General features: G+C 49.0%; 1 long non-coding RNA gene across 1 annotated transcript in view; it reads right to left on the reverse strand.

The window, feature by feature from the left end:
- The window catches only part of LOC135829965 (uncharacterized), a 30,831-nt gene extending 21,475 nt beyond the window's left edge, over positions 1-9,356 (reverse strand). Inside the window, exon 1 of the long non-coding RNA XR_010555956.1 lies at positions 9,327-9,356. This is a non-coding gene — a long non-coding RNA (uncharacterized LOC135829965). The remainder of the gene's footprint in view (positions 1-9,326) is intronic.
- Between the last annotated feature and the right edge of the window lie 1,527 nt (positions 9,357-10,883).

The following is a 10,883-nucleotide window of genomic DNA, read 5'->3' on the forward strand; positions in this document are numbered from 1 at the left end:
AGCTGTCCCGTACGAGGTGTGTGGCGACTGTGCGTGTGTATTTGTCAGCAGTACGGTATCATTGGCTTTGCAAGTGTGTTCCTGTGACTTGTATGCAGTCCGTCCGTCTTTCTGCAGTTTTAAACGACCTTTAGAGGAGGCAGGGTCCCGCAACCACGACGCGGAGAGGTCTCACTGGGCAATATCTGGCCGACTTACAGCATTTCCTACTCCGGTTCAACTACAGCGAGTTGGACCGCGCAATGATCTGGGCCAGTGTCTTGACAGCGTCCCACGGCCTCCTGCGGACGAGTGAGTTTTTGGCACCGCATGCAACAAGAGTCGATAGCATGCGCACGCTAACCTGGCAGCAGATCAGCGTCCAGGCATCATCGGCAGTCGTCCGCTTGCGGGTGATGGAGACAGCCCAGCTGGGTGACGGCGACCAAGTAGAGCTGCGCGAGACGCGCGACGACTTCTGCCCTGTGCGTGCCCTGACCGCCTATCTGGACCTTGCGGGTCAGAGAGAGGTGACGGAGCCAGTGATTGTGTGTGCGTCTGGCCGGTTTCTGACCAGGGAGGAGCATTATTTTTTATTTATTTTTTATTGAAAAACCACAAACCTTCAGACATGTGAATGTGCACATGATATACAGTGTACATATGTATGTATCGAGAAGGCAGCACAGAAACGGCAGTGGTGGTGAGGCCTGGGCAGCTCGTCCGACCGTGGGTCTCGGAGTCAACACTGGGCAGACGCACCGGGGGGGGGGGGGGGGGGGGGTGGTAGCTTAGGAGATAAGGGATGGAGCCAGCATGATCATGGTATGTAATGCATATGCAGAAGTAATTTTTATGTTAATCTTAAAAACAATAGTGTGGTGGACCTGCGCAGAGGAAAGGCATCATGGACATGGTCTACGTGTATAACATATAAGTGAGCTAGGGCACATCATACACACATATGCGCATGTTCAAATAGGAGATCAACCTGATCGGCGCTCCCCGGCGTTAGGTAATCTTGAAATAAAGATATAAACGAGAGAGCTTGGAAGCTCAGGGCCCTGCGCTTGTAACAGGTTTAATCAAACTTGAAAAGTAAGAGGCCTGGTTGAGCGTGCCTCGACCAGTTATATGCAAAATGTGATAGTATACATGTGGCAATGGCGCCAATGAAGGTGCTAATAGACAGGCGTAAGACGCACGAGGTGCGAGGGAGTGTAAAGTTATAGAGAACAGGGGAAAACTGTTACATCATCCCCCTCCTATGGAGAGGAAGGAGCTTATAACCCAAATGCTCAAGTGGAATAGAGTACAATAAGCGCAAACACGTGCGAGACGAAAAAAGGCTTCGCACTGAAGTAACACAATAAGACGACTGAAACTCCATGCAAATAAAGTGTAATAAGCTCAACAAATGTGTAAGGTGAAACTAGAAGTTCAACTGCAAAACTCAGCGGGCAGAAGCCAAGGTTTTGTACTTCTGAAGTGGAACAATGTCATTACCAGATTCATCCAACAAATAATGTTCAGGCTCCCAAGTGGCATCAGAGTAGCCTTGCCACTTGACTAGGTACTGAAGCTGATTCTGCCGGCGGCGGTGACTGAGAATGTTCTCCACCACATAGCGGGCATGACCATCAAGGTCCGTGATAGGCGGAGGCGTAGGCTGTCTCCTATTAGGAATAGCGTTCTTCTCGTAGGCACGGAGTGCCGACACATTAAATACCGGGTGACAGCGGCTGGTATGAGGCAACTTGAGCTTGTAGGCATTCGGGCCGACCACATGGGTTATAGGAAAGGGGCCAAACCACTTGGGGCGTAATTTATGGGATGGTCGGTCCCGAGCTTCAGGAGTCAGGAGGAAATCCCGGTAGACCATTACCAAATCTCCCACCTTCAGCTTTCCCTCGACCCTTGTCCGATCTGCATAGAAGGCCTGACGAGCTTGAGCTGCCACTAGCGCATCTTGTGAGATCTTGACCGCGTCTTGTCTTGCTTGCAACCAATCAGCTGAATCTCTGCCTCCCTGAATAGGGTTGAGGAAGTCGGGTGGCGCTCTGGGATTTAGACCGTAATTTAAGAAGAACGGTGTGTTTCCTGTAGATGATTGAGTAGCGCTGTTGATAGAAAACTCACAGAGAGGTAGGAGCATATCCCAGTTATCTTGTTTATGATTTACAAAAGCCCTCAGCACATCCTCTACTATTCTGTTTACTCGTTCAGTTAGGCCATCTGTCTGAGGGTGATTGGCAGTACTAAATGCTAGTTTCGTTCCTAAGCGATCAAACAATTCCTGAAAAAATGCTGCCGTAAATCTTGGATCACGATCACATACAATACTAGAACTCAAACCATGAAGTCGAAATACATGTTGAATATACAGATCAGCACTTCCTTTAGCGTCAATAGTAGAGGAAGTAGGTGCTAAATGTACACACTTTGTCAAGCGGTCTACAAATACATATATTGCATCATGACCTGTATCGGTCCTAGGCAAACCCATGATAAAATCCATCGAGATATCCGCCCACGGTTGACTGGGCACTGGTAAATTCTGCAAGAGACCAGTTTTTAGCTGGCCGCCTTTAACTCGTTGGCAGACGTCACATGACTTGACAAACGCCTTTACATCCAGTCCCATTCTGGGCCAATAGAAATATCTAGCGAGTCTGAAATAGGTGCGATCTCGACCGGGATGCCCCGCAGTCACACAGTCATGGTATTCTTGAAGCAGGGCGAGTCGGAGTTTGCTACTCTTTGGAATGCATAACCTGTTCTGTGGTGAAGATCTGAGATAAAGATAACCGGGTGTTTCATTTAGAAGGTAACGGTCGTGCAGATTGTCATGGCTTGAATTTTTCAGTCTCCTGATAATGGGAGCAAGATCCTTGTCGCACTTGTAACCGCTGACAATTAACTGCGCTAAGTCTGGATTAATCTCTAGGGTATGCTCAATGGCATTCAACTGAATGTTAGGATAGGATGACCCGCCTATTTCAGAATCACTGAACAGATCTGGACGGCGTGAAAGCGGGTCGGCAATGTTTTTCTTTCCTGGTTTGTGAAAGACCGTGAAGTCATAGTCAGCTAAAAACTCTACCCATCTTGCCTCACGCTTGGTGAGAGTCGGTTTGGTTCGTAAATAGACAACACCCATATTATCAGTCATCAGGTCAAAGTGGCGAAATAGATAGATTCTCCAGCACTTTAATGCAAATACCACAGCCAACGTTTCCCTCTCGGCCGCAGTATAGTTGCGTTCTGCAGCTGACAGTTTCCGACTACAATAGGCTACGGGATGCAAATCCATATCTTCTCCCTGCTGTAGGAGCACACCCGCCACGGCAAAGTCACTTGCGTCAGTTTCTACCGTGAAGCTTTTCTCAACATCGGCCAGTTGCAACACTGGCGCCTCGAGTAATGCTGATTTTAGAGACTCGAATGCCTTCTGTCTAGCAGCGCTCCATTCAAAGCGTGAATGTTTTCCGGTGATTTCTTCTAATGGACGAGAGATGGTCGAGTGTCAATCTATGAACCTTCGGAAATAGTTTGCAAAGCCAAGAAACTTCCTCACATCAGTTACTGACGACGGAGTTGGCCATGTTTCCACAGCACTTATCTTCTTGGGATCAGGGGAAATTGATGTGCCGTTGATTTTATGCCCCAAGAAGAGAACTTCTCTCACGCCGAATTCGCATTTAGACTGTTTGCAATACAGCTCGCTATTTCTAAGTGTTTCTAGAACTGTTTGAAGATGATGCAGATGATCTTCCCAGGTCTTGCTAAAAACTAGAATGTCATCCAAGAATACTACAACGAATTTTCGGAGATGCGGTTGCAGAATAGAGTTCATGAGTGACTGAAAGGTTGCCGGGGCATTAGTCAGCCCGAATCCCATGACTCTAAATTGGAAGTGACCGAACGGCGTATTAATGGCCGTCTTAGAAACATCCGAGTCTTGAATTCTGATTTGATTGTACCCCGACCGCAAGTCCAACTTGGAGAAATATGCACTGCCCTGGATCGTGTCGAATAAGTCATCAATATTAGGAAGACAAGCTTTGTTTTTGATCGTAATTCTATTCAATTCTCGCCAATCGCACACCATTCTCAGAGTACCATCCGACTTCTTCACAAAAAACACGGGTGCACCGTATGGCGACTTACTTGGCTCAATGAATCCCTTCTCAAGTAATTCTGACAGCTGTGACTGGAGCTCGTCCATCTCTGGTTTCGGCAAGCGGTAGGCGGGTCGAGACGGTGGTCTGGTTCCATCTTCTATCTGGATTTCATGGTCGACTGGTCTCTTCGGTGGAAGCTCATTCGGCAGCTCGTCTGGAAATAAATCCTGGTACCTCTTGAGCAGGTTCTGGATGTCTTGTTGCTCTGATTCCTGGAGTTGTGGCCCGGAACGATTCTCCTCGTTTGCAGCAGTGACCCATGCAAGAAACCCCTCGGCTCCACTCCTCAGGGCATGACGAGCTTGTCGGCCACTGATAAACATGCTTTCCACAGATGGCCGGTCGGCTGTCGGCGGGTTAGCTGAAGGCAATTTGGCAACAAAGGGCTCACCGTCCAACTGAACTTCGTTCGTACGGAAGTTGATGCTGGGGTTGTTCCTTGTAAGCCACGGCTTGCCAAGAATAGCGTCGTAGCGAGTCAGGGGATACACAGTAAAGTGCTGTTCCTCACTGAAGCCCCCGACTGTCACCCTTAGCGTGCGTGTGGAAATCTGCGGGACCTCGCTGGTCGAGCCGTCCGCCAATGTTACGCTCAGCACTGCTGAGCTTGCATCCGTGTCAAGATGATGCTTTCGAACAAAACTGTCTGCAATGAAGTCATGCGTTGAACCGGAATCTATCAGCATCACTGCACGGCGACCGCCGATCTTTCCCTGTATGCGCAGTAGGTCGTGTTCAGGTTCATTGCCGACGCTGACGTTGCTGACATGACACCTTTCTGCAACGGGACAATTTCCTACAGCTATGGGTGTCTCCGGCTCCGTAGGTTCCTGGAGAGCAACGTCTTCAACCTCCAGAGCTCCGAACCGGTTAGCGACTGGTACCGGCGTGGGCGCTTGGGTCGTCGCCAGTAAGCGCACCCCCTTTCTTACTGGCGACCAGCGTTTGGGTAGCGCTGTCCACCCTCAGTACAGTCTTTAGCGAGGTGGCCTGGCTTCCTGCAAGCAAAGCAGTGTCCCATTGCTCGCAGTTGGACACGCTCTTGGTCCGTCAGCTTGCGGAGGCCCTGACCACGGAAGCTGGGCACGGAACGCGACTCTCTACTGGCTGGTGGCCCCGACGCCGGTGGCCCTGACGACTGCTCCACGGTGTTTGCTGCCATGACAGCTTGCTCTAGGGTACGTGGATGCTCACGCATGACCTGTCGCTGGATGTGCGGCACTAGACCCCTGACGAACAGCAGCGCTCTGGTGTGGTGGTCGATTTCCGGCACTTGCAGGCTGAGGCGAGTGAAAGCAGCAATGTATGCGTCCAGCGACCCGCGCTGTGCTGCGGAAATTAGTCCCATACGCGATGTTTCCTCGTTGTGCCGTGGTCCGTACACATCGCCAAGTGCCGCTTTCAGAGCAGGCCAGTCGGAAAACACTTGGTTAGCTTCCAATGCCGATATCAACCAAAGACGAGCGTTTCCAGTCAAAAATCCTGCCGCGTAGTCGACCCTCTGTGCCGCATTTGGGAGTGCCAACGACCGTAGGGCCATGTCCATTGCAAACGTCCATTCTTTGAATGTAGCGGAATCTCCTCCAAACACAGGCGGCTCTTTCGTAAGGCGGGGTGTTGGCTCCCACGGTTCTGAGTTCGGATGTATCGTTCGGTTTCCTTGGCTAACGCGCTGAGCGGTCTTGATATCGTTTATCAGCCGAACGACGAGTACGAGGAGCGTAAGCAGAGCGACCAGAACACCTGCCAAAAGCAGAGTAGGAACCATCCTCTGCTACCAGTGTAACAGGTTTAATCAAACTTGAAAAGTAAGAGGCCTGGTTGAGCGTGCCTCGACCAGTTATATGCAAAATGTGATAGTATACATGTGGCAATGGCGCCAATGAAGGTGCTAATAGACAGGCGTAAGACGCACGAGGTGCGAGGGAGTGTAAAGTTATAGAGAACAGGGGAAAACTGTTACAGCGCTATGCTTTTATTCTTTTTTGCCTAGCTCATCGTACATGTTATAAGAACTGATGGGAATGTCTTTTTCGTTGATTGGCCACATCACTGTATTGCAAAAACGTTTCAATCGGTTTGCTTATGAGTTAGGCAAAAGTATTTGCAGAATTTATTGCGGATTGTTATTTCTCTAATAATCATCTACTTTTGTTTTGCTCCTTCTTTTCTTTTTATCTCCTTATATTGTAAATCAACAAATTTTGGCCGATGAGAAATAGAAACCTCTCTATTAGAGAGGTTAAGATGCACGTTATTTCCGACGTGACGCGCAGTTTCACGTCAAATTTGAAATCGATCGGTATTTTTGCTCTCACATGCATCCATTGCTCAATCATGCATCATTTGCCTATATGACAAACGTTGGCCTGCGATTTACTTTGGCCGGTTTGTACCAAGCGGCGAAATCAGCGAAATTAAATCGCCAGCGAACATTAGTTGATTTTAATTCCCGTAGCTATGCAGAAGACGTTACTTCAGTAACGTCTGGCGCTAGCCAGGGTCCACACAGCTTTAATTTGGTGTTTGTTTGTGTGTTTGTTTGTGTCACGCCTGGCGCTATCCGTATCTGACGGCAAAAAAGCATAGGATGTTATAAATTTTTCAATTCTCCTTTTTTTCAGGCATATCCTGGGATTCGAACCCGCACTATCGCCCTACATGCATTCCCCCATACACTTCGCATTCATACCCATTCTTCCAAGTTGCGTTACGTTATTATCTTGCGTTTGAAAGCCCTATTTGAATATTGCGGGAAGCTGTATGTGGCCAGCTGTGTTTGATGGTACGGTACGGTACGGGAGACGGTGTCGTATTACCCTCGATCGTACCTGTCCCGTCCCTATCCCCTACCGTACCGTGCCATCAAAGACGGCTGGCCACAATGCATATAACTCAAATAGGGCTTTCAAATGCAAGATCACAATGTGAAACAACTTGGAAGAATTAGTATGTATGCGAAGTGCATCGGGGGATGAATGCAGGGCGCGCGATAGTGCGGGTTCGAATCCCAGGTTATGTCTAAAAAAAAGGAATTTTTTAAAGAATTTATAACATCCCTATGCTTTTTTTTTGTCTAGGTCATCAAGGCAAAAAAGCATAGCGTAGGGCCCTGAGCTTCCAAGCTCTCTCGTACAGTGATCGGACTTTCTGGCCTTTTTGTAGTAATACATGTGCATTGACCTGTTGAGCCAATGACGACGCCGAATGCATGGTTGCCTGTGGAGCACATCACATAACTTTACAGTCTCCTAAAATACGTATCCTGTCCGACGGCAAAAGAGGCTGCAGATTTAGTTTTTCTGCGCGTCGACGGGATGTCTGCGACGCGAAAGTTCAGCTCGCGTTATTTGGCTCGCACGTCGAAAAATCAACGCGAGTGACCTGCTGCTGACGTCGAAATTTGGACATTACATAAATTTACAGTCTCCTATATAAAACGTATCCTGTTCGACGGCAAAAGAGGCTGCAGATTTAGTTTTTCTGCGCGTCGACGGGATGTCTGTCCTGACGTTTACTGGGACCGGCGCTGACTCTGCTGATCACAGACGTTCTGGACTCGACGAGATGTCTGTCCTGACGTTTCCTGGGATCGGCTTAGAATCTGCCGATCACGGGCGTTCTGGACTCAAAGGGATGTCTGTCCTGACGTTGCCTGGTACCGCCGGACTCTACCGATCACGGGCGTTCTGGAGTCGACGGGATCTCTCTTCCGACGTTTCCTGTGACCGGCACTGAATCGCTCGTTCACGCTTATTTTGGAGACGACGGGATCTCTCTTCCAAAGTATGTTTATGCTGACGCATCCTATCACCTAATCGGCGTCTATTCTAATTTAATTTCCTCTTCGTCTCCCTATTTCTATCCAAATCTCCCTCTACATCAGGGAGTCGTATACATAATACGACGAATATTGGTACGGTACGGGACAGATACAGGAGCCCGCAAATATTGTGGACAGCTGTTATGTACAATCCTGTAGAGCCTTTGTAGTCACAGATACGGGACAGATACGGGACAGATACGGGATAGCTCCAGCCGTAACACAAACAAACAAACAAACAAACACCAAATTAAAGCTGTGTGGACCCTGGCTAGCGCCAGACGTTACTGAAGTAACGTCTTCTGCATAGCTACGGGAATAATTATTATTAAAGAGCTTGTTATCATACGCTCACATAAACACCACATACCAACCATGCACGCACGCACGCACGCGCACACACACACACACACACACACACACCACACACACACACACACACACACACACACACACACACATACACACACACACACACACTGACCAAGATTCTGCGGCTAGCCCTGAGGATGAACGAGGTCTGCTCTCACTCCATGCGTATTGGTGGCGCTTCACTCATGGCTCAGCGTGGGGCACATGAATGGCAAGTAAAGCGAGCGGGCCGCTGGAGAAGCTCTGCATGCGAACGTTACGTGCGGCAGGCAGCCGGGATGCCTAGCTTGTAAGTTAGTGAGCGGCGCTCGCCATGATAACTAGTGTGTGTATGCCTGCACGGGCACGGTATTACTGTGAGCAATTCGCTGACTTGCAGCTGTGGTCACAAGGCTAGCTCGTTGTGGGTTGCGGGGAACGGGATGCCTTGGTTTCTAGGTCTACTACCTTTGTGGGGCAAAAGGGCCTCCTATTATGTCTGTATATTGTGACGCCTGATGCCAGGCAGTCCTGTGAGCCCTCGGTGCACGATTGGCTGGCCTCAGTGGCCGTTTGTGTGCCCTCAGCGGGCAAGATGATATCGGCCGACGGTGGGCAGTTTGCTGGCCTCGGTGGCAATTTGCGCACCCTCGATGGGTTGTCTGCTGGTTTAGCTCTCAACGGGCGGTTTGCTGGCCGCGGCGGCCATTTGAGCGCCCTCGGTGGGCAGTAGGCTAGTTTAGCCATTCGGGCGCCCTCGGTGGGCAGTATGCTAGTTTAGCCCCCGGCGGGCAGCTGCGGGCCGCGGTGGCCATTTGTGCGCCCTTGGCGGGCGGATGCTAGTTTCAGGCATGCATCTTTACTCAATCAATTATTATCAAAGAGCATATTCTTGAAGATTTGAATTGTCCAAAAGAAATCATGGCAACCCCCAACCCAATGTGTCTATTGTATGTTTGTGCACGCCATAGAGAACAATTGAGACTTACCTCATCAAGAGCATGCTCGGGCGGTACTTTCTGCAGAATTTGAGAGCAAAATAATAAAGAATACAAAGTTAGGAAAAGTTACATACTTCAGTAGTACTGTGCAGTCGCGGTTCAGCAGCGGCACCAGGTCACAACCCTCGACAAGCGATCTGTTCGCTGTGTAGCCTTCCCGTCCCATGCCAGTCCTGTAATAATACACTCACCTCCCCCCCACCCCTACCTTTTTAATTGAAGGTGTCAAATGCAAACTCTGTTGCCTTATGCACCGTGTCCTCATCAGCAGCATCAGCCTTCTTCTAAAAGATTGAGTAATCCTCCAACCTACTTGTAACATCTGTGGCTATGGCGATTGCAAATACGTTGTGCCACTAACTCGGCAAACATCTGGCGATTGCCAATCACTGGCTTCCGCCGCAAAGCTTTGGAACACACTGCCACAGGACCTTACATCCACTCATCACCCAGATTCGTTTAAAAGATTGCTGAAAGTGTGTAATGGGTAGCCGAGTGGTAGGCGCGGTGAAATCAACAAGAATTACTTTTATTCTACTTTCAGGTACACACCTGAGATATAATCGTTAGTGAAAGAAGAAGCGGCAAAATAAATAACTTTCTCTCCGGTGCTCACCTAGAGGCTGAATCCTTATTCTTCGAGTTAGCTTTCATTGCTATCCAATCTAATCTAATCTTCTCTTCATCAAAACAGAAATGCGCAGCCGCTTTTATGCAGCAGACGACGTACGCTTACATACGGAGATACACTAAATATACATCAGGCAAGCTCCGTATTAGTTCCGTACTGCTTCCGTATTGGTCGGGCAGGGATACTACACCCTCCCTTCCTACAGATTATCACGCCCTCGTGGTTTTAAAAAAATTAGTGAAGAGTTACGAACACAGCGTCAACCGGAAGATGGCAAATTATATCGGAAATGATAACGTTTAGAGTAGACAGAAGAAATGAACTGATAACAAATCATAAAGTAGAAGCACACCAGGTTCACACGATCTCACGGGGTCAAAAGGGGAAAGAACTGTCCTCCAAATAGGACCTGAAAATCCACAGCACTCTTGCTGCACAACGCTGGCACAACCCGCCAGGAACATCGGAGTTCAAAAACCGAACTGAATACACTATAACTATAAGGGGCGTTGTCACACACATTATCCCACATTAGCTGGGTAAGCCGTGGCTCACCATGATCAGACGCCTACCAAACTAAACTGGATTCACACACTCGCATAAAGGAAGACTGAAGAGAACAGGGAGACTGAAGGAAGACAGGAAAGAAAATGCCATACCTGGAATCAGCGTTAGTAACCACGGCGGCGGCTGGAGCTACGGCGGAGAGCAAGCCAGGTTTTATCTTCATCTTGGTTGAGCCGGTCACTCAGAGCGGCTAGCTCGGCGTCAGACAGATCACTCCGTCCTCGTCTTGAATCGTGGTCTTCACATTGTCGATAGAATCGCTTGGCGCGACGTAAAGAGTGATGACAAAATCTGCATCCCACTACGGAGGCGAAGTACCAAGTGAAGAGTGGGCTCCTGCTTCCGAC

This window comes from Sycon ciliatum, chromosome 13, assembly GCF_964019385.1.
Source record: "Sycon ciliatum chromosome 13, ocSycCili1.1, whole genome shotgun sequence".
NCBI classification, from domain to species: domain Eukaryota; kingdom Metazoa; phylum Porifera; class Calcarea; order Leucosolenida; family Sycettidae; genus Sycon; species Sycon ciliatum.